Below are 24,415 nucleotides of genomic sequence, written 5' to 3'. Positions count from 1 at the left end.
GAGGTGTGGGCTGGCACACGGTGCCTGCCGCTCCCCCTCCCCATGCCAGCGGCCAGGGCAAAGACTGGCACAGACCCCACAAACTGCCAGCGAGGCACAGATTGACCTCTTCTGCGTTAACAGCGGCTCTGGCCAGGCTCGGTGCCAGGCTGGGGCAGCAGCACGGGAAGCAAAACAAACCCAGCGGCCCCAGGACAGAGCGGCACAGGTGACAGGGCTTTGTAGGGACTGGATCCAGCTCCGGAGGCCGCAGGAGCTGCCCCGGTGAGCCACGGCCATAGGCAGGTCAGGCTGCAGCCCAGCAGCCCCTAAAGCATCCCCGCGGGAGACAGGCAGCCCGTTCACCTCTCTTTTCCCAGCCGGCAGGAATAAAAAACCCAGCCAGGAGCTTCACAGCCTCTTTATTTAAAAGATAAAATGGAAATAAACTTTCGAATGACGTTAACTAAAACTTTCTAAAATAAAACTTCCATTAAAAGGGGAGGCTGAAAGCAGATATTTCTGAAGCTGCCGCATCCTCCACAGCGCTCGCACTTCGCGCATCCCGAACCCCCGCCCCCGGAGGAGCCGCTGCCTCCCACTGCTCCAGCCTCGCGTTCCCTGCTCCAGTTAAAATAAAAGGGAAGGAACCCTGCCTGCAAACACAGGCTTGCCCGGAGCCCAGGCTCCCAGCGATCAAGTGGCTCTGTCAGGTTAATTAGCACATAAATTAAGAAATGCTTTGCTCGCAGTAGTACCAGACACAGAAGGAAAGCTGTGGGCATGGAAATGAATGAAGCACCAGGGAGCCAGGACACAATTTTTTGTCATATCTATGGCCCATGGTGCAGAGTCTCTCAATAACCAAAGCAAATTTAAAAATCACCCTGTTTCTATCATAGTGGCTATTTCTTCCTTGGTTACATTTCAACTTTTCAGCTTTAAAAGTTAGGACATATTTTCCAAATATTTCCAAAATGGGCATCTAAACTATAATTCAACCACACTCTTTCTGGAGCCAGACCATAGCTGGGAATCATCCTGAAGCTCCACTACCAGGTGAACCTCTCCATCTCAACCTCTGCCACCACACCAGAAGAAATCGGTACATCTACAACCACCTTCCATCCCACATTACCCCCTTCACACCCAGGCAAGATCTTTGGACAATGACGATATCTTATAAATACTTTTTTAAAAATAATTACTATTATTTTTTATGAAGAACCATGAATTATATACATCAGTCAAAAGAAACCTAGAAAGCAAGGAGGTCAAAATGTCAGTGTTCACAATAGTGAGCAATTCCACTCAGCTGCCCAAAATTTTGACCTCAGCTGAGGTTCCTTCTTACCTGAGGATGGCACAGTCACAGAAAAGACTTGAAGAAACTTATTCTTCTGAATGGAGAAAAATGAAAAAAAAAAAAAAAAACCCAAAAAAAAAAAAAAAAACAACCTTACCAGTATTACTGAGCCAGCCTGCCAGAAGAAAATGGAAGACAAAAAATGTGATTAATGATGCCTTAATCTTTTAATGCAATAATTTCTGCCTTCAAGGGACTTCTGGTAAATAGCACAAAAAGTCTCACCAAGAAATTCCCAGACACATTAATCTTGCCACTGGGCCCTGGCAGGTTCTCTGTGCAGTCAGAGGCTCCTCAGCGCAGCAAAGATGTTTCTGGGCCAGCAGACAGACATGAAAACCTATTTCTGCTCTAAAAGCAGCACAGGTTCAAAGCCTGCTCCAGCTCGTACCATGGGGAACCCCATCTGGAGCTCTGCCACCCCCTTACACACTGTCAGAATGTTGAAGTCCTGCTGTCTCCATGTCAGCAGCTCCTCCATGGAGCCTGAGGTTATTGCTGGTGCTCCACCATGGCATGCTCAGGCCACCTCTGACTCACTACCCCTGTTTGCTCCATGTCAGGACAGCACAGTTCCCTCAAGTGACTCACATCCTGCGTGACCAAGCCTGTGGTCCATCCTGTCACACCTCCCAGCCACCATGACAAGTGACAACCCACCAGGAGTGTTTCCATCACTCTCCTGCCTTCATCCCGTGGGACAAGTAGGCCTGGGGGTAGCAGACAGAACAGTATTTAAAGCTGTCCAAAGCAGGGTCAAGCAGGTCTGAAGAAAGAGTGGGTTCATGTGAACACACCATGAATTGTGCTTTTCAGAGCACTTGTTAATTTTAGGAGGAGCATCAAGTGATGCAGCTGAGGGCTGGAGCTGCAGGTCAAAGTGTCACACAAAACACAATGCTTTGTGGAAGGGACCCTGGCCAGGGAAGGGAAGGACAGGGATGGAGAGAGGATGGGTACATGCAAGTAGATAGGTAGGCTTTCTTTTGACACATCTTTGGTTAATAGACACCATTAGATTATGTAACTTAATGTACTTAAATCTCCTGAGTTGCACACATTTCATCCTCTTCTGCCTTGCTCCAGATAGCAGGCCTTGAGGGCATGGATTTGAAGGACTGGGCAGCAGCTTTTCAAAACCATTTCCCAGAGATCCTTAGCCCCAAACAGGCAACAGCCATCAGGTGAACACTGAACAACAAATGAGGCACACCTGAGTCTGGCAAACTGCACTCACTCACATTGGCAAGAGTCAGCTGTACAAGAGCTGCCCGTGCTAGAGGGGCAGAGATTAAAGGGTAGAGCTTTAGGAAGTGCTTCCAGGCATGCAGGTAATCATCCAGCCATGAGTAGCAGCAGGGGCAGGAAGCAGTGGGAGCTGGTACAGGAGCATGTGAGCTGTGCTTCTACCATCACCGCAGGCAGCACACGTGGGCTCCCAGGGCGTAGCCACACCCTGGTGACAATGGGCACGGGATTGGCAAACCCTGCTCTGAGAGCTGCCACCCAGCAAAGAGCTGCTCCTGGAAAACATCTAAGCAATGTGTGCTGGGGATTTGTACTGGCACAAGACCGTGGCCAAATGCCCCAGCATGGGGAAAGGAGGGTCCCTGCAGCAGCTTGGGATGCTCCCCAAGCATCCCATTTAAGCCAATAAACTCCACAATTTTACAATAAATTATATAGGGAGTTGCATACATGCCTTGCATATGTACCCTGGGCATCCCCAGATATCTGCAAAGATTAAGGAACTTGACTGTCTCACAGTCTGAAATCCATACCATGAACTCAGATCATTGGAAAAATGGCACCATTGGCATTCTGCTTCTACTGAGGATGCTGCCATTTCAGTGCAGTTTAAAAATGCATGTTGCTGTTCCCACCTCCTCCATCTCTTTTCATACTTCCTCACTGCACTTCCCCCAGTCATTTCAGCACATCCCCATTCATCATCCTCCCCAAGCTGCCTTTATTGGATCCTGCTTTGTATTTGGTGCCCCCAGACATTTCTCTTCATGTCCAAGAAGAACCAGAAAAATAACCCTGTAGAAGAACATAAAATTGCCTTTAAAAATAAAAACATATAACTTTGAGACAGCTCAGCAGTATGTCAGTATATAACTAATGAGCATCCTTATTTTCTAACCCCTTTGCTTTATTTGCAAGCCTTTGAAAGCCAGGCTGTGTGACCCAGGTGACAGAAAGGGTGAACAAGCTCAGATGAACCAAATATCCAGTACCAGAAAGACTCAGAAGTACCTTCAAGGACAAGAAATATGCAGGTGAGAGGTAGAAGTTGTTAAGGAGAATATTCAGCATGTATTATCAGGTGAACATTACGGCACCAGCACCTGCTCCAGAAGAAAAGACTGTTCTAAGTTCCCAGAGCCCATAAACTCTAAAAGGTTGCATGGATGTAATTTTTCTCCCCTCTCTCCCCTCCCTCTCCTTTCCCTTCCTGCCCATTCGCAGAACCAGAGTTTGACTAAAGTTCCAGGCTCCCGGCTGTGACAGCTGAGACCTCCCCTCCGTGCTCGTTTGCACAAGGCTTTAGCAGACTGCAGAGTGCCATCTAGATGGAGGAAGGAGGATGTGCTGCGAGCCAGCCAGCTGGAGGTAATAAATCCTTCAGGGGTGCATCACAGAATGCCTACAAGATGCTTTGCAGAACAGCTCTTTGCACACTGCAGATGTTTTGTGGCAGTTTTTTTAAAGTACTAAAATTCTCCGGTGGCTGAATGAGCAATGGTCTCAAATGGCTTGTGGGATGAGATGCGAGCCTTTTAGTTTAGCATTTGAATATTTATGCATTCTCATAGAGAAACATTTTAGCTCCTTATTTTTTCCAGGCTATTTAAGGTTCAGATGACCACTGAATCAGGACAGTCTTTAATGCTGGGCTTCCAGACAGAGCCTCGTTAAAGGACATGTGGACCTGAATGGGGCGTTGCATGCAAATTCATGAATTTTTTATGTATGTGCAAATATTTGCCTATGGAAAGGCATTGGAAGGCATTGACTCCATGAGCTGTGGATTTTTAGCAGGGTAGAAATCTTGCCTGTATCATAAGTGGAAAAATATTAATCTGAGATGACAACAGAGATGTGGTGGGCAGCAGCTGCTGCAGGACCTGCTCCAAGGGACAGTGTTCCCACAAACCTGCAGTAAGATACCAAACCACATCAACACCAAATTTCTGCTCTCCTGTCTCAAGAAAACAGCATTCACATTTCTGTAATAGTATGAAAAGTGCAGCAAAGTCTCTCCTAAGCTCATACATTTCCCTTATACCCAGCTGTGCACAATCACTGCCAATCCCAACCACCCCACAGAACACCAGCAGCTCCATAGCCCTTCACAAACAATGCTGAAATGCAGAGACCTCCTAAAATGCTTGTGCAGGACTGAAATGTGCCTTTGCTGCCCAGGACAGCCCTTCTGGTTTAGATGAGCCTGAGGATAAGCCAGTGCTTGTGCAGGTCATCAAGGAGGATGAAGTACCCACTGACCTGCTTGGGCAGGAAAGCAGGTCCTGCTGCCCCATCACCTTTGTTAAATCCAGCATGGCAATCACTCCACTGCACCTTGCTGCCTGCCCTTGTCCAAGCTCCCAAGATAACCTCAGGAAAAATTCAGCAGAAGGCTGAGCTGGGGACACAGCAAGCAGAATAAACATGTTCACCTTTCTCCTGTCAAAACCTGACCTGACAAATTCACCGTTTAAACTAAGCAGCACTGAAACAGACCCGTGAAATGGTTTGGGTTAGAGGGAACCTTAAAGATCATCTTGTTTCAACCCCCCTGCTATGGGCAGGGACACCTACCAGCATCCCAGGTTGCACCAAGCCCCTTCTAACCTGGCCTGGGACACTTCCAGGGATCCAGGGGCAGCCACAGCTTCTCTGAGCACCCCATGCCAGGCCCTCCCCACCCTCACAGCAACAGCAGCCAAAGAATGCCTCGTATCAAGAGTCCATATTTAAGTCCATATTTAAGAGACAGCAGCACAAAGCTGCCCTCGGAAGCATGATAATTTCTTTCTTTATAAAACCAGGCATTAGCACAGCAATGTAATAAATAATAGAACATGGTGAATAATGCAAATAAAACATTTTCTCTTCCTATTTTTCATGTTTCTAAATATATTTCCTTCCATTGCTGTCAGGCCTATTCTGCTTTGCCTTTCACAAACCTTCATGTAGAGCAGAAAAAAATTGCAAAGGACTTCGGAGAGAAGCAAAAGGGCTGCTGTCACCCCTGCCTTGTTCCCCCTTCCTCTGCCTTGTTCTCCCTTCCTCTGGCACACTCTGTCAGGACCAGGAAGCTGGGGGCTGGATTTAGATTCAGCAGGAAAGCTCTCCCAGCCTGTAATTATGCTGACAGCTCCATGAAAGCTTTACTTTGGGTCTAATTAAGACTTATTAGATTTGAAAACAAACAGAACTTGGCTCTTTCCAGTATGATAGACCCTTTACATGTGCAAAGCAAAAAGGTAAAAACAAAAAAAAGGATGGAAATTCAAGGAGGAGAAGAAAACAAAAAAAAGAAAAAAGGAGGTCTGTGTCCAGCATTTTGAGTCAGGGAGGGCATGTAGTTCTTCATGGAGTTCTTCATGAGCATCACCATTGGAGATGGTGGGATAGTGGCCAGAGGGACAGAGCCTGACTCAGAGCTCCTCACCCAGTGATTAGGAGCCACTTACACATTGCTCCCCAGTATACTGTGGTTAATGCTGTGAAGCAGGAGGGAAATTCAGCCTTTCAGAGTGTCTGATGGCTGAGAGATGGGGCAGGAGGGGAGGCAGCACACACAGGTTCTTGGGGTGAAGGGCTGCACTTCCACAGCTGCAGGAGAGAATGCACAACCTGAGCTTGCCTCAGTCAGCATGAATGTCAACTTAGTTTGTGTACTGAATACCTAATGTCAGTGCAGAAAAAGGACACTAAAGCAGAGGTTTTTAAAAAAGACATTCACAGGAGCTGCACCAGACACCAGCGAGTTCAAAGGAAAGGGGTAGGTTCCCACAAGGCGCAAGGGGATTTCCCTGTCCCCAGACATACACAGACAATAAATGCAGTTCGTTCACTCTTTTCATAGACTTTTCTCACGTTAAGAGCAGAAGATGATGAGAGTGTGTGTGCTGAGCTGCAGTAAAGAGCCGTCCTTCGGCAGCGTCCGGGTGCTGAGCCCAGCACAGCTGCTGGAGTGCCAGTGCCCTCTCCTGTTCAGTGTGCACCAGCTTCCCTGCTCATTCTACGGCATGTCTGCCGCCTTCAGAGGCCGGGGACACATTCCCAGCCTGACATCCTGCTAACAGCCCATTAAAAATGGTGTTTATAAGGTTAAGGGAAATGTGGAAATGCTGCAGAACTTCTGTGGACGCTGTGTCCTCTTTGCTGCAGTCCAGAAGAGTTATTGCTTGCATTGGGCCATTTAGGAAGAAACAATCCTCAAACTATCCCATGTCATTATATACAGCAGGTTTGCATCTTCTTTCCAGAGCACATCTTCAATGACAGCCACTTTTACTCTATGTGGCTGTAACTTAACTCCAGCCACTGCCAAATGTATTCACAAAATCACAGAGGAGGAAAGCGAAGCCAAAGGGAGTCATCAGGGACTGACATTGGGGTTTATCCTCCCACCCTACCTGGACAGTTTTCCAGACTTTTTACACTGCCATGTACTTACAACAGCACAGATTTTTACTCATTTTACCACAGTATTAAAAGCAGTTGTGCTGCTACAAAGTGTTTCCAAAGAGCTGTCTTTTCAGCCCAAGGATTTCTGAAGGGCAGCTGTGATGAAGTTTTCTGGTCTGATTTTATTAAGCATCCTAAAGCAACTGAAGGAATTAAAAGAATGAGTAGCAAACCTTTTCACTATTGGAAAGTGGGAATATTCCCAGGGACACTGTCCCCAGATGCCTTTAGAATTGTTATTGGTGTGCCAACAGAGGGAACATTTTTTCCTCCTTCTGAATCACCACTGCCTGGAGCCATGCTGTAATGTGGGAATTCCAGCACCAGGCTACTACAATGAATGAAGGTCTCCAACTCCCATCCTTGAGAGAGTTGTCATTTAATGACACATGGCAACACAACCCTTAATGGCTTAAAGCTAAGACAAAAAGAACCCAAGGCTCCTCAAACAAGCTCAGCTGAGCAAGGTTTCTGGCAAGGGCACTGCAAGCTGAGCAGTGAAGACCCCCATTCAAACAGGATTTCCTAGCTCCTGACCTGTCCTTGTAACCCCTGCAATGACCTTTCCTCCTGCCTCCCCTCACAGAGCTCACACAACCTCATATCCCCAGGGGCCAGGGCCACCCAACAGCTGAGGAAGGAGAGGGGTGACACACAAACTGCTGAGACCATCTCAGCCCTACCCAGGCTGACAGAGACAAGCCTCACCAGCTGATGGAGAGCAAAAACCACCCAAGTTAAGCAGAGCAGAAACACATTTAGCACATCCCAGCTTTAGGAAGCTTACAAGCACCGTTGAGCAAGAAGGAGGAGCCCCTTGAGACCCTGCTGGGCAGGGCACAGCTTTGGTGGCACTGCTGTCACCAGCACCAAGAGAAATTCCCCGACAGGGAGCCATGGGTGGACAATGCCTCCCGGCAGAGTCAGGCTCTCCTCCGGCAGATGCTGGGCAATCTGAAGCTAAATTGTTCTATCTGGAGCAATACCAGTTTGCCCAAATGAAAACCAGGGCTCAGGTGAACTGGCAGAAACAGCTCACCTGTAAAGTGGCTCTCCTGCCCCTCTCACTGTCTCAGTTATTCTCACCAGCACCAACCAGCAAGAGCAGGGTCTCTGTGATCACAGATGGGCAACCTGACATGATGTGTTATTTCTTATATTTCCTCTATGTTTTTCTCCAAGTAAAATTAATAAGATCAGACAACATTTCATACTAACATATTGCCTAGGATGTTGGTGGCACTATATTAATACAGCATCTCTCACCTTAAAAGATGTATTAACCTGTACAGTAGCTTACATTAACTCTGCTTTGTGTTCTGGTAGCCAGAAACAACAAATACAGCTGCTCTGCTATCAGCTGCCAGGTCTCCTGCCACTACCCTTGTATAAACCTATTTGCTGGCAGCTCCTGCTGGCAGCAGAGACCTGGTGTGGTGCTCACAGGGGTCACAGAGGAGTAAGGCCACACTGCAGCCACTGGGTGTTAGCAGGGTGACACCAGAGCACCTGTGCAATGGCCTCAGTGGTCACACCCAGGGGGTACCCACAGCTCCTCACAAGCACATTTGGACATCTCTAACTTCTTTTTTCTGCAACTTAGATCTGTGTAAGAAACTAATCTGTCACAGTTTGGATGCTCACACAAAACCCATCAGTATACCAGGGTTTTTCCAAGGATGATTTTGGCTTTTATCTGTTCTTTCCATAACATATGCTCACACTGCAATAATTAGGACCAGATCTGGAACTTGCTGAAAGCCAGCTGGGAAATGGGGATTCATCCAAGAACAAGTTTTGGGACTCTTACAAAACAAGGGAGATGTTGCAGCAGAGTAAACTGAAGTTCAGAAGACACTAAAGTTGTTTCCACACCACAAACTGTATTGGTTGGAGTCTAAAATGAGTTCTATGCAATGACTTGTGGCTGTTACTCCAAACTCCCAGTTTATAGGAGCCGTACTAGAGCACTTTGAGGAAAAGCCCATTTAGGCACTTCCACGTTCACCACCTGTGGATGCCAGACAGACATGCAAGCAGGAAGCAATGCCCCATACTTCTGAGCAAATCAGTCCTGAAATAAAATCTGAAGGGAAAGCCATACATCCAGGAGCCTACCTTTATTGAAATGCACCTTCATCAGGCCAACAATGGCCAGTTTCAGGCCAATTTCATCAGTGAAATCATCTTTTTTATGTCAAAACCATCAGGTTTGGGGTCTTCTGACCTGAAGCAGCAGCAGCTAAGCTGGAGCTTCCCAGAGCTGGTTCATGTGCTGTAGGTGTGGTTATCCCCTCCTATGCAGGGCACCAGCCAGGTTAGCCCTGGGGAGGATGGAGCCATCCTTCCGGAGGTGACACACACCATGACACTCCAGGTGGGCACGTCCTCTGCAGCTGAGGCTCCTGCTGTGGCTCCACATCTGACAGTGCAGATGCAGCACAGGCTCTGTGGCAAATCCACCCCACAACCCTGCTCCTAGTTCTCCATGGCTGCTAAGGGAAGCTGCTGAAGGTTTCTTTTCGGTGGGACACAAACATTAGTTAGTCAATGACTTTAAAGCCATTATGGCACTAGAGATCTCTCCTGAAATTCCTAGTTATTGCTGATGTCTGTACCTAGCAAGCTGCTTTTCTCTCTGCTGATATTCAGTCTTGCTGAGGTACAGTGTCACCACTGCAGGGACACCACCATCCCTCACAGTCCCATCCAGAAAGCCTCCCCAGTGAAGCACCCAGACTGGCTCTCTTGTTTTGTGGCCCAAAAGCATCACTTCAGGGTATGATATCACTCTATAAATGAAGATACCATGTATAATACTTGTGATAACCAAATTGCTTTCATAACAATTTGCTAGCAGCCTCTGAAATCTCTAAACACCCGAAAGTAGAAAGCATTTAATTGCACTCTGAGTCACTGATGGATTTCAGTCCATCTGTAACACTTAAACTGAGCAGCTACCTCCAATAGCTACATCCATATTAACAAATAAGAAAAAAGTCGAGTCCCAAGCACACTGAAATCAATAGAGCTTTAAATGTACTAATTTGAGATGAATCTAAAACCCTCACACATTAAAAAATGCCAGCTCAACATTTTTCGAGGAACTGAATCACCTTCCCACCAGCCCACAGGACTCCAAAGAGTGTTTCAGAGAGGGAGAAAATGTCCAAGAAGTCTTAAAAAATGGGGAAAAAACTCAGGGTGGCAACAATGAGTAATTTCTGCCATGTACTTCCAAAGGTGAGGGAAAAACAGGGGCTACCCAAAAGAAAATTCAGGGAACTACCCACTGAAGTGCTCTGTGCAGTATTCTGCTTTCTTTCAAAGGGAAGAATATTTTCTTTCAACTTCACATAATTCAAGACATGAAAAAATAAATTAAAAAAAAAAAAAAAAAACCAAAACAAAACAGTGCAGCAACTCAGCTAAGTAAATACTGGCATTAACTAATATTTATTGATGATAAGTAAATAGTGACTCCCAAAGCCTTGGTGTAAAACCAAGTAGCTCTAAATCTGCCCCACTGCAAGCCACAGACACGTTCACCCCAGTATTATTTTACATGTTTTAAGTCATGTCTCCACTCCTGAGCACACTCTAAGGTTTGATCAATCCTACACTTACATCAAAAGAGCAAAAAGTTGTAGTAGCTGTGTAAATAATCGATTTGTAAGAAATGGAGGAGGGAAAGTTACCTGTATGGGCTAATAACTTTATAAGGCTTCCCAAAAGAACATGTCAAAGCATTTCAAACTATAGATCTTCTAATATCTGATCCATAGTTCATTCTGCAGCCACAGCACATGAAAAATATGTCAGAATCTGTGCTCTAAGTTGCTGAAATTCATCAGAATCAATAGGAAACCTGGAACAAAGCACAGCTCCCACTGAGATGAAAACACCAAATTCCTGTGGACTTTGTCTCACAACTGTACACTAGGGACTATACAGATAATTTTAACACAGACTTATTTAAAACAATGAAAAATGAGAGGATGTGAGGAAAGGGAAGAATGACAGAAAAGGTGAGGTATTGCTGAGTGAAAGCAGAGTAAGGAGGTACCACAGGGGGGCACAAGGGGGAAACGATTTGCCAGAATAAGATGCAGATCCACAGCTTTGGTTCTACTTATAGAAATGGTTAAAAATAAAAAAACAGTTTAAGAAATGTACTTGCTTGTTTGTGGCAGCCGTGTCTCCCGTTCTGAAGTCCACAGGCATCTCAAGGGCCATTCCTCCAGTCAGGAGGGTCACAGTAATACAGCAGTGCTATTGATCTGCACTACTCACTGCCTGCTTCAGCCATACCAAGGGTGGCAAGCAGCCCTGGCAGCCCCTCACCTGGCTCCAGGACAGATGGGAGGGGTTTCACACCGTATGTAAATTTATTTCACCAGGCATTTGAGCTCAGAGCTTTACCTCACCAAGGTAAGCTTAGGGAAAATCCACGTGGCGTCAGCACACTCAGCCAGGCTCCAGTTTGCTGCAGAAAAGTGAGTCCTGCTTCCTGGGCTTCACAAATATGGAGTCTGTGGAAATAGTCTGTAAAATGGGATTTCAGTAACACCTGAGCTGGAACTATTCAAGAAAATTCTTTTTGCTTTCAAGTCCTGACGCAGGGCCAGAGCCATTAGTGCAGATTCAAGCTCAGGAATGATTTTGGTTTGGAGTGAACATCTGTTCCCTCCCTATGCCCCTCAGGCTGGGCAGGAGCCAGCCTGGCTTTGGCTCACATTCTCTCTAAGAGTGTGTGAAAACTTCTTGGGTTGGCAGACCAGACCTGTTTGACACAAAAACAAAGGTGGCAGTACAGCCCAGGTGGAACACAAGTCTTCTTCAGAAGGGCTTCAGCTCAGAAACACCGCGGCCCTCTCTGACCCCTTCACGCACCCTGACAGACTGCACAGGGACCTTTAAACAACAACCAAGCCAACCTGCCCAGCCAGGGGCAAGACCTGGCATGAGCCCAGGGCTCCTCGCCAGCCCCAGCAGTGTCGCTGCACCTGCAGCACCTGCAACACCTGGGAGCTCATGGCAACAGCAGAAACCAAACCCCGTGTCCCCACACCACAGTGACACCTCAGAACAATGCTCCTCTGCAGTCTTTGTTTGGGCAGTAAGGTGGCATGACCATGTTTAACCCCAAACGTGGCTCAGCCCTGGCAGCTGCGGTGGGCCCTGGCCTGGCTGCCATGAACCCTTCAGAGCAAACCCTGCAGGGCAGGCTATGGACAGTGTGATCAGGCTGTGGACAGCGTGATCAGGCCATGGACAGTGTGATCAGGCCATGGCACTGTGTGATAAGGCTGTGGACAGCGTGATCAGGCCATGGACAGCGTGATCAGGCTGTGGACAGTGTGATCAGGCCATGGACAGTGTGATCAGGCTGTGGACAGTGTGACCAGGCCATGGCACTGTGTGATCAGGCCGTGGACAGTGTGATCAGGCCGTGGACAGTGTGATCAGGCCGTGGACAGCGTGATCAGGCCATGACACTGTGTGATCAGGCCATGGCACTGTGTGATCAGGCCGTGGACAGTGTGATCAGGCCATGGACAGTGTGATCAGGCCATGGACAGCGTGATCAGGCCATGGCACTGTGTGATCAGGCCATGGACAGTGTGACCAGGCCGTGGACAGCGTGATCAGGCCGTGGACAGTGTGATCAGGCCATGGACAGTGTGATCAGGCCATGGACAGTGTGATCAGGCCATGGCACTGTGTGATCAGGCCGTGGCACTGTGTGATCAGGCCATGGCACTGTGTGATCAGGCCATGGACAGTGTGATAAGGCCGTGGCACTGTGTGATCAGGCCATGGACAGTGTGATCAGGCCGTGGCACTGTGTGATCAGGCTGTGGACAGTGTGATAAGGCCGTGGACAGCGTGATCAGGCTGTGGACAGTGTGATCAGGCCGTGGACAGTGTGACCAGGCCATGGACAGTGTGACCAGGCCATGGACAGTGTGATCAGGCCGTGGCACTGTGTGATCAGGCTGTGGACAGTGTGATAAGGCCGTGGACAGCGTGATCAGGCCATGGACAGTGTGATCAGGCCGTGGACAGTGTGATCAGGCCGTGGACAGTGTGACCAGGCCATGGACAGTGTGACCAGGCCATGGACAGTGTGATCAGGCCATGGCACTGTGTGATCAGGCTATGGACAGTGTGATCAGGCTGTGGACAGCGTGATCAGGCCATGGACAGTGTGATCAGGCCATGGACAGTGTGATCAGGCTGTGGACAGTGTGATCAGGCCATGGCACTGTGTGATCAGGCCATGGACAGCGTGATCAGGCCATGGCACTGTGTGATCAGGCCATGGACAGTGTGATCAGGCCATGGACAGTGTGATCAGGCTGTGGACAGTGTGACCAGGCCGTGGACAGCGTGATCAGGCCATGGACAGTGTGATCAGGCCGTGGACAGCGTGATCAGGCCATGGACAGTGTGATCAGGCCGTGGACAGCGTGATCAGGCCATGGACAGTGTGATCAGGCCGTGGACAGCGTGATCAGGCCATGGACAGTGTGATCAGGCCATGGCACTGTGTGATCAGGCTGTGGCACTGTGTGATCAGGCCATGGCACTGTGTGATAAGGCTGTGGCACTGTGTGATCAGGCCATGGCACTGTGTGATCAGGCCATGGCACTGTGTGATCAGGCCATGGCACTGTGTGATCAGGCCGTGGCACTGTGTGATCAGGCCATGGCACTGTGTGATCAGGCCATGGCACTGTGTGATCAGGCCATGGCACTGTGTGATAAGGCTGTGGCACTGTGTGATCAGGCCATGGACAGCGTGATCAGGCCATGGCACTGTGTGATCAGGCCATGGACAGTGTGATCAGGCCGTGGACAGTGTGATCAGGCCGTGGACAGTGTGATCAGGCCATGGCACTGTGTGATCAGGCTGTGGCACTGTGTGATCCGGCCATGGCACTGTGTGATCAGGCCGTGGACAGCGTGACAAGGCCGTGGCACTGTGTGATCAGGCCATGGCACTGTGTGATAAGGCCGTGGCACTGTGTGATCTGGCCATGGCACTGTGTGATCAGGCCGTGGCACTGTGTGATAAGGCTGTGGACAGTGCGATAAGGCCGTGGCTGCCCCTGGCCAGCACCGAGGCTCTGCTGGCTCACACCCTAGATGGCAGCAGCATCCAAGGAATGGGCTGGGAAACCCAAATCTGCCCATGCCTGATGGGGTTTCACGTTCACATAAATCCCATCTGAAGGCTTCCATCTAAAAAGAAACTCCTCTGGAAACCTGAACAGAAGGAGGACGAGGACGGTGTGAACACAGAGCGTTTCTGGAGGCTGGGAACTGAGGTGTCCGGTCCCCTCATGACAGCACAGCAAGGACAGAGCCAACTCTGCCAGGCAGCCTGCAAAGATCGCACAGTCTGCTCTTTTCTGTCACCCACACTCTTTTCTGGCACGGTAATGGCAACAAACCTGCTGTGAAGGGGTAACTGGGAGGGCTGGACCACCAGGGAGGGACGACACCCTCAGCATGGGGAAAGCTTGGCCTATTTCTCTGTGCAATCCTTGCTAAGTCATATGCACACCTTACAATAATTGTACTCGTTTGTGCTGGTGCATGCGTTCCCAGCTCCCTGATGGTTTCTCACTACCCAGACAAGGGGACAGCCCCCGTGCAGGAGCACAGCCCTGGCACTGGCACACAGGGGGACACGGCTGCGTGGGATGGTGCTGGGCAGCAGAGGCTGCAGGGCCGTTCCCGCTGCATCCACCCAGGAACAGTGGATGCACACCCTGCCAGGATTTTTCCAGGAGCACGGGGTAGAAGGCAATGCTGGGTACCATTCCCACGCTGACACACAGGACAGGCACTGCACAGCACCCACTTCACTCTGCTAGGTGTCAGAGAGTGCACAAAAGTCAGCTCACACCAGACCCTGCTTTCCCTGCCCATGCTGGCCCTACCTCTGCTCTCCAATGCTCTTGCAAACTCTGCAGTGCTGCAGTCAGGGCTGCAGTGAACTCCTGGGAGTTCACTCTATTCCATCCCTCATTCTGAAGAAATATTAATATTTTAGCATCAATGACTATTGATTTTCTTTTTCCATCTTGCATTTCTTGAGCACATCCTGTATAGAAACAAACTTGAAAGAGAAGAAAAGAGAGCAAATAATGTTGTTTAATTTGCAATGTATTACCAGCTTCATGAAGTGAAATGCTAAGCCTTGACTTTTCCACATGGATTAAGTGTCACTGTGGCAGATAATGGACACAGTAAGTCTACAAATGAAAACCAGAGTGAGATACAAGTAGCAGAAGTGGGAAAGCACCACTCCATCCACTGCCTCATGCATCTCCCTGCAGCAACCAAGGCACCAGCCTGAGCCTCACCCTGCTGGGCTGGGCAGTGCCACAGCTTTTACCACATCTCCTGAAAAGCATCTTGGCCATCTTGTCACCCATGTCGCTGCTGTCTGAGAGGAGTTAACTTCGGGCTAGATATTCAAGAGTTACTCTTGTATGATAAAGTCATGATTATGAGATTACACCAGCTCTACTGATATATTTGAACGTTTAAACACAAGAAACACACAGGATTAACAAAAAGTGACAGTTTCAGCTCCAAGGGCCTGCAAAGTTGCCTTTAGCCATGGAGAAAGTAGGCAAAGCAGGCTGTCAGCATGGATTTTGATCTTTATAAAGGCAAGATGACAGCACACTGTGCTTCTAAGGATACAAATAACAGCTAGTAAATTCGAGATTTTCTGTTGCACAGTTCTGTTCATCTAATAATCTTAGGAGTTCTTCAGCTAAAAAAGAATTGATTCTCCACCAGTCACAGGAGCAGGCAAAGGCACAGGGAAGCAAACCCACGGGGGAGGGATGCAGCCCTGCCATCACACAGGGCAGAGCATCTCTTGGCACAACGTGCTGGATGCCACATTCCAGAAGAAGATCTGGGCTAATAAAAAAGAAGCAGAACTCTGGACCCTGGGAGAGCCAGGACTCCTTCCCTACACCTCAGGCTGCCCATACCACCTTGACTTTTCTCTGCCTGCTAATATGGGGACAAATGCTGCTTTTCAAAAATATTTACACAGCAGCTGGTCACTGCCACATTATGGGCATGCTCCAGAGTGAGAGTCCCAAAAAACCAGGGGCTCCACCACCACATGGGACTTGCGGGACATGAGATCTCTGTAATCTTGGAGAAGATTCTCACCTCCTCCTCTCCACCTGCACCCTGCAAAGATCAGTGAGCTGCAGCACAGCCACCGCTGGCAGGTTCACCCCTCTTCTTTCCTGTGAGGTTCCAGCATGGGAAGAAGCTCCTCCAGTTCATTCCCAAGCAGTGGAAATTGGCATGGCTCTGTAAAGCAGCTGAAGATCTGGCTCCACTTGATAGTTTTATCTGAGATCATGATGAGCTTGACTAGAGGGTGCCAGCTGGATTGTTCTGGGGAACCCTATTTATAGAGAACACTTGAAAGGGCAAGTTCAAGGTGATGGCCCCTGGTGGGCCGTTTTTGTATTCCTTCAGGAGATCCTTATTCACACCTATCCAAGTGCTTGCCAGGCAGGTTGGAAAGGCAGCAGATGAGAGCTCCTGATGCTTTGTGCTTTTTCCAGCTTCCTGGCAGGAGCTCTGCTGCCATCTTGCCTGGCACCACAGACCCTGGACTGCTGACACATAGCTGCACATTCTTCAGACCAAAACTTCATTTTTGTGGTCAGAGCAGTTTGGGGATTTTTTCTCAGAGCAATGAGATTCTCTCTGAGATTTTCTCAGAGTAATGAGATGCTCTGCAACAGCAGATCACCACTTTTTAGAGCCATCACCTGCTTGCCTGTGAGCACAGCACTTGTTACTTGACTCCTGGCATTTTGTTTCACAAAGTACATTGCAAAATCACTGGCAAGAATCACCTGAGGAAATATTTTTGTTTGTTGAAGGACTGGTTTTCAAAGGGATAAAGGGACTAGGCATAGCATCTAAATAATCCCAAGGGCTCTATGTGTTGCTTTAGAAAACTTGGGAGATATTTTAAAGCACCAGCATCACTCCCATGAAATCCCCTGTGACACAGAGATGCCTCCACTGAGCCTGAACCATGAAGCAAAGCCATAGACTTAAAAAAGGAGAGAGGATTCCCCTCCATACCCTCCATACCATTGCATCAGGGCTTTATTTGGGAACTCAGGCCACTTGGCTTGGCATAGCTCTAAGTAATACTGCACGTGGAGCACTGTAAAAATGACTTTTTGAAGTCACCTAAGCCATCCATTGGCAACTACAGCCAATGCTGAATCAGGGCCAGCAGGAACACAAACCTACTCCAGCCTAAGCCCAGAGCTACTGCAGCTGAGGGAAATGAGAGCCCACAGGAAAATTCCCTTCACCTTCCAAGGCTCCTGTACCACCTCTTACACATCACATTATACCTTCTGTTTTTCAGCATCTCCTGCTGATCATCTCTGCATAGTCTGGGCTCACTCAGGCATTGGAACAACTTCAAAAAATCTGAATTTCTGGTGATTTTAGGCTGAAACAGAATAACTAATCTGGGGTCTACTTTTCAGGCAATATCCCGGGTTTATGTAAAATAATTTCAAGAAGCCAACAGCTCACTTGGTGCTTTTCTGAGACACTGTCCAGTAAGTAGAAAGTTGTAACAGGTGTAAGTTCAGGGTTAGGGTCTCTCAATAAGTCATAGAAGAAACTGATATAACACTTAGAGCCTTAACTGACTGTGTATCTAATCCTCAGTGTTCTGCCCTTTCCCCCATATCAAATCACATCAGAATGCACATTAACAGAATCCAACATATACAACGTTTCACTCCCCAGTTCACTGGCTTGGCCTTAATTCAGAACCACTCAGAAACTTTTAATTGGAATTTCAACCCTTACAAAATGGTATTTTTATGCCTTTATCAAAACCAGGGTCTGGCAGATGTTCTCCTTCCTTTGCAGGCAATGGTTCCATCAGACAACACGAACTCAGCACACACCTGCACCTTCACAATCCAGCCCAAACCCACCCAGTTCCTTCAAAGCTCATGAAATGTGCAATATGGAGACAAGAAATCCACGTAAACACATTTGGGATTGGTTTCTGCTTTGAAGGGCTACCTGTACTTTAGTTGCAGTTTTGATGACAACCTTTAAGTTTCCAGAGGAGCATGTGCTTCATAGGAAAGGAAAATTCATCTGTTCTTGCCAGTGGTCAGTGTTTTGAGCAGCAGATATGGCTTGGCAGCAAGGACAGCAGTGCCCTTTACCCCCTCACAGATAAAACTGTGTTGAGAAGGTCAGGAGAGAGAAAATCTTAGACTAATCCAGGTGGAAAGCAAGCCTGGGAGGTTACCTGCTCCAATCTCTGCCCAAAGCAGGTCCAAGAACAGGATGGAGTCTGCAGTATCTTCAGGGGTGGAAGCCCCACAACCTGCAGGCAATCCAAGATTATGTTAACTTGGAAAAACCACCACAAATTATGTAAAAGCACTTACCAGAAACACCTGGCCCTTCAGACAGGCTGTGTTCAGCACAGGGAGAAGCTTCTTGGGTAGGGTCACACATGGGAGAAAGAAAACCAGATGCAGACATGGCTTGTGGGTCAGTCAGGAAAGATCAAGTCAACCTGGAGACTTACTCTGAGGGAACTCTTAGGTCTTGTGTTGAAGGTATTAAAGACCCAATTGCTGGAATTTATATATAGTGAATCCATTTTTCTGGAAAATTTCTACACAGGACAGATTAACTGTTCATATTTTGGGATATGCATCTAGGCCTAAGGCATTCTGAATTCTGGCAAGACTACATCAGAAGCTGTTATAGAGCAAGGATTGCAGACAAATCAGGTTTTAATTAATAATCTCAGCCTCCAAATGAGCTACATCCCTGCACTGTCATCTGGAAGCACACAAGCCTCTGCAGCTACAACATTCAGCATATCTTCAGCAGATTCCTGCTCTGAAAACCGCAATCACTCAAATGAAAGACTTTAAAATTCCTTTTAGCAGCAAGACACGCATCTTCAGTGATTCACATTAAGGACAACAGTTTCTCCAGGGAGAGGAAAAAAGCCTGCCTACCCCATGGGAGATCACAGATGCTCTTTCACAGGAAGTAATTTAAATGTAGCCAGGAAAAAAACAGGTTTCACTGAGTGAGCTATTTCAGCAGAAAAGCTTAGAGATGAAAGCAAAAATACAAATTATAGTTCCTCCAGTAGAAAAAACAGTAGAATTACTGGCAGGGCATTCAATGAAAGTCTCTAGAAGATGGTCCCCCTCAGCTGACAAGTTCACTCACCTCTAAGCATAAACCATGTATTTCTTTTTGCTGGGGCTTTCAGAGAGAATAGGAAAACAGGTGTTAGAACACTTTTGTTGAAGATGGCATTAGCTATCTTCAGCTGTACTCTATGAAATAGATATAGCAACATCACTCTTGCAAACTCATGGCAAAGCTCTCTCCCCAGAGCTTTGAAATTTGAAATATCAAAAAAGCACAGCAGGTATTTTTACAAACAGCCACAAGACTGGCCTAAAGCATACCAAAGATGCACATATTTTTGTGGTTTGAAAGTGATGTAGAGACCATAATCTTGCAGAGAGGTAACACTAGAGACTATAAGTTATTAATTATACGAGATCAAGTAATTACTCACTTAAACAGCAGAACTTGGTATTTTCTCCCCATCTTGATCTCGCATACCCCATTATAGATGGTACTCAAGGAATTCATTTCAAAACAAGAAAGCTAAGTTTAAACAGCAATATAAAAATGGAAATGCCCAGAAAAGCAACAAACTAACCTCTGGACTGGGCAGCACTGGCCTGTTGTGTGAGCACAGGTACACAGGGCTGCATGGGCAGGAGCTGGACTTGGCTCTCTCAGAACTCCAGCAGAAACAGAACAAGGTTCTGAGCACAACTACTTTAAATGCAAACATTTTGTATCCTCTGCTTTGATGTTTTTAAAAAAACACACCAGGTGTTCAAAGTACCCAAAAAAATTCCTGTGGCTTGAGTTTCAGAGCTGGAAAAGCATTGTGAGTTTTTGTAAGATGCAATGTTGTTACTCCATGACAACACCAACAGGGACCCCAGGATTCCCCTTCATGCCCAGCTTGCTGTTCTCTAGTACCCGGAGACAACTTCACCTTAAAATAAATCTGATAGAAGAACAATGAGGTGTTACAAAGCGTGATTAAGATAAGATGCTGTTTTAACCAGCTGATTGATGCATTCAATATTGAATTTTAAGGTTTTCTACAAGGCAGTGTTTGCCCAAAGGGCTCACAGCAGATTCCAAGAAGATCCTGGTACCTTCTGCACTCCCCCCTCACATCCCACTGTGGCCAATGAACAGTCCTGGTGTTCCACAGCCCCTGGTAACTGCTGGGACAGCAGCACCGCCAGCCAAAGGCACACGGGAAATGCTGCAATCTCACCAGCCACCAAGGAACATCTGGCTTCCATCTCTTTTACAAAAACCCCCAGAGCCAGGTGATGCTTGCCTCCTACACAGAAGGGACCCCGGGTGGTTTATTCACCACAGCCCGTGTGCGTTATCCTTTTGGGACAGTCTGAGAGGGCCCAGTGGGAGCAGGGCAGCAGAAAGCACCAGTGTGGACTCAGGGCTCTGAGGGAATTGCCCAGGCTCCATCTCTTCCCAGGAGCCCCAGGCTCAGACAAGGAGTGCCAGGGCCCTCCCCCTGACCTTGGACACCAGAGGCTCTGGAACGAGCAGCCACAGGGCCCTGTGGCCACCCCACACAACCACATCAGCCCCACCTGGTGCAGAGCACCCCACAGAACACACCAGGCGCGCATTCCTCATCTCTGCCAAAGGATTACTTAGCTCTAGGCTCATAACTGAAAGATGCTGGGTTTTAGAAGCCATTTAAGAATCTTTCTAAATTCCTGCTGGAACATTTTGGTGGCTAAGTAAGTGAAAAAATATTAACATTAATTAAAAAGATACTTTTTAAACTTGAAAGCCCCTATGAAATAAAGCTTTCTTTCATAATGGAATTCTAAAACCTGCTGATAAAGCAAGTGGAAAATAGTTTGCAGGTTTATGGACACCCACATGAAGCAGAAAATGCTGCTAATTAAAGCACCTGATTTCACTTAAGTCCAAAGAGTCTGTTGCAAAAGACTGGAAAGCTCTACTGTTGAAGTCAACACCACTTAACTTCCTAAACTATGCCACTTAAATCTCTTTAAGATGCTTCTTTTAAGTATTAGTGATGTTGAAGTCTGCAGAACATCTTGTACAAATGTAGTACACCCCAATTTTCTGAACCATCATTAGTCCAAAGGAGACAAAACTAAACCCTGTTTGGTGTAAGCCACACCAAACAGCTACCACCAAAGTGCATTCAAGGAAAGTCCTGATCTGCACAACCAAGGCAGCCTGTCAGCTCACACTAATCACATCTTGTCTGGGATTATTGGACTGTATTATCCAGAAACTTAAAAGAACTACGAAGCAGCCTGATTAGTTGTATTTTTTTATTAGGTTTATTATGACTTAGAGTTTCTATTACTCCAGCTGGGTAAACCACATTTGAAAGTAAGTTTAACTGCAGGACTTCAATTTCAACCAAAATCATTTTTGCATGACTTTATTGTAATATAGATTTAAATTGAACATTTAAAACTTACTTCATTAATAAGCAAGCCAAGCTCAGTAGCTTCAGTGCAGGATGTACTTTATGTAACTGCCGCACATTCAGGTTAGAGTGGATGTACACGGAGAAGAGACCGGGCAACTGCACGACTCAGAGGAGAAAGCAAAAATAAGCACCATTTTTACCAAACTAAACAGTTCTCCAGTCAGTGTTCCTTACTGAAAATCAACTCACTTCTGGCTCCAGGAGCTACAGTTTGGATATAGCCGAAAGCTATTTCCAGAACATCAGTTTTCTACACTGGCACAAGAAATAGTCTTCAAAGCAACAGGTACTGGACTTTTTTTTTTTTTTTTTTTTTTTTTAGAGACAACCTGTTCTCCTGTGTTTATCAGGTGAATACATGCATTTTTGATCACTCTGGCAGAGGTCAAAGAGCAAACAACAGTTGGGGCTAAATGAAAAACAATCAGAAGTTGCCAAATATTTAAGATACAAGCAAAAAAAAATAATTAATGCAACCAGTTTAATATCAAAGTCTGCTTTCTTTCAAAGAAAAATGGCACAAATTAAATAAGAAGCCAGACAAATTTAGTTTTAGATGGTAACAGACTGAATTAATGCTTCAGAGCATGAACAAGATTTATTTATTTCACTGCAAGAAAGGGGAGAAGTAATTTGAACAGGCTCTGTATTTGGGCTAGACCAGCAGCACTGCTACAGTTCAGTCCCTGCGTGCAGGACTGATACCAGTACGATGTCACCTTTACCACACTAAGAATGAAGTGTGTTAGAAGTTGCAGAGCATAAGCATCTTACTTGTACAAGCCAGTTAAAAAATAAACAGAAGAGCTGAAGAATGGTTCTCGCACCTGTCCTTTCTTTCAGGACTCCACCTTTATTTTAGAACAGAAAAATCCCTCTGCCAATAGTCTAATAAATACTAAAGTATATTCAATACCATCTTCAAAATCTTTGCTGAAAATGCAGTCTCCAAAAGAAACTAGCTTTATGCAGTATTAACATCTTACATAAACTAAACCTTATGAACTGTAGTTAATAGCAGTAACTGAAATTAACGTATACTGAGTCTTCAAGTGATGTGCAAGTTCAGCTATGTAACACACAGGTGGGGGTTGGAGCAGTTCTTAGCACTTTTCTTTGGACAGTCCTGACAGCTGTCCATGAACTACAGAGCCTCTCACTACAGTATTGTGCAACTACTGCCATCTTCAAGGGCTCTTCAGTGTAAAGAAATGTGATGGAAGCACCACAAGGCAAGGAAATGAGGCTCAAGTAGAGAGCCTTGAGTATCTCACACAGCACTGCTGTCTTGCCTTGACTACAGACATCCATGAGAGGGTAAAAAGGGCAAACCTACCGTGAAGTCTGCTTCAAACAGCAAAGATAATACAAAAGAGATCTGACTCCACAAGCACGTAAGCAAAAGTCTTGAAGAGCTGTGTATTAACATGGAGCTCGAGGTGCCTTAACTTCACCAGAAACCACAATTTTTAGTACTGGGAATCTAGCATAACTACATTTAATCCCAGGATCAGCCTATGCTTCCAGTTAAAGCATGCACACCACCTCTCTAAATACCCCTTTCTCAACGTACAGGGTTGGAGCTCTTAATTTTCTTATTCTTCCTGTGTATCCCTTCCCAAGGCAGAGATTTAGAGGCCCTGAAGCCAGAGTTCTCCACCAAACACTTCCTCCCTCTACATATAAAAATAGCCAGGACACTCTGAGACTGACATCTGTCCTTCCCCATTCTGAAACAGATTTGCAGCAGATCAGTCTTGATCTCTAATTCAGTTTTAGACTATGCTTAAGTTACGGCAGCCAGAGTTCAATCCTATGAATGTAAGCTAAACACAAAAAGAAAGCCATTTATCCTTTTTAATTCACGCTTACAGCATGTTTATCCAGAGTTTTATGATCAACTTCCAGTTTTAAATTATTTTCTTAGCACTTCACAGAACCTGCATGTCACTCCCTCCTGAAGGGGATGGCATCACAGAATCTTGTTTAAGTTAGTCCAAGTTTTCACATGTGACCAGAAGTCTTACTTGTTAGAACACACCCCCTTTCCAACTATTCCCCACATTCCCTCTCCTCCCACCCCTCCCCAGCAATGGGCAATTACTTCACAAGAAATGTAAAATAGGATATGGGTGTACACAAAACCTACCCTTCACTAATACTGAACAGAAAAGCCTATTTTCCAATTACAGGACATTTTTCTCTAAATTTAGGTCAGCACTGGTGCAGTCTGCACTGTGTATGATTACCACAAGGATAATACCAATAAGTACATATATTTTCTCAAACTGATTTAAAAGCCTATGAAGTTAATTGGGGAAAAGTTTAATATTGCTACTTCAGAGCACTAGAACACACAAAGTGAATCCAATAAAGATCCTTGTATTGATTCAATATTAAGTATTAATTGCATGACCATCATAGCACCTCTTTACATTATCACACAATCACCAGAATTATCAACTGCTTTTAAAACTAAAAAGGGTACAGTCCAATATTTATAACTTGCACACTGTTACTATACAGAAACTAGGTGCATGGTACAGTGCTGCAAAAATGGAAGCCTGCAGTTTTGACAAAGATGCCAAGTCATGTTGTAGACAATTTCAGTCAAACTGGCAATACTGTTTAAGCAAATACTCAAAGCAGGAAATAAAGGACAAAAAAAAAAAAAAAGAATTCTATAGCCA

At 46.4% G+C, this 24,415-nt stretch overlaps 2 long non-coding RNA genes across 5 annotated transcripts; one reads left to right on the top strand and one right to left on the bottom strand.

The window, feature by feature from the left end:
• Positions 1–385: 385 nt before the first annotated feature.
• On the bottom strand, positions 386–15,132 carry LOC137483544 (uncharacterized). 4 transcript variants are annotated; one of them, XR_011004506.1, is made up of 4 exons: positions 14,140–14,280; positions 11,986–12,852; positions 11,225–11,593; positions 386–9,566 (listed from the first exon to the last, which is right to left on the bottom strand). It is a non-coding gene; the product is annotated as an uncharacterized lncRNA (long non-coding RNA). The 4 variants fall into 4 exon arrangements; XR_011004507.1 differs by lacking the exons at positions 11,986–12,852; positions 14,140–14,280 and adding an exon at positions 15,001–15,132; XR_011004508.1 differs by lacking the exons at positions 11,986–12,852; positions 14,140–14,280 and adding an exon at positions 14,509–14,592.
• LOC137483545 (uncharacterized) lies at positions 9,449–24,268 on the top strand. The gene is made up of 3 exons (XR_011004509.1): positions 9,449–9,562; positions 11,463–11,595; positions 14,329–24,268. It is a non-coding gene; the product is annotated as an uncharacterized lncRNA (long non-coding RNA).
• The last annotated feature ends 147 nt before the right edge of the window (positions 24,269–24,415 follow it).

Source organism: Anomalospiza imberbis, chromosome 16 (genome assembly GCF_031753505.1).
Source record: "Anomalospiza imberbis isolate Cuckoo-Finch-1a 21T00152 chromosome 16, ASM3175350v1, whole genome shotgun sequence".
NCBI lineage: Eukaryota > Metazoa > Chordata > Aves > Passeriformes > Viduidae > Anomalospiza > Anomalospiza imberbis.
The sequence above is the reverse complement of the archived record's forward strand: the minus strand, read 5'-3'. Positions and strand labels throughout refer to the sequence as shown.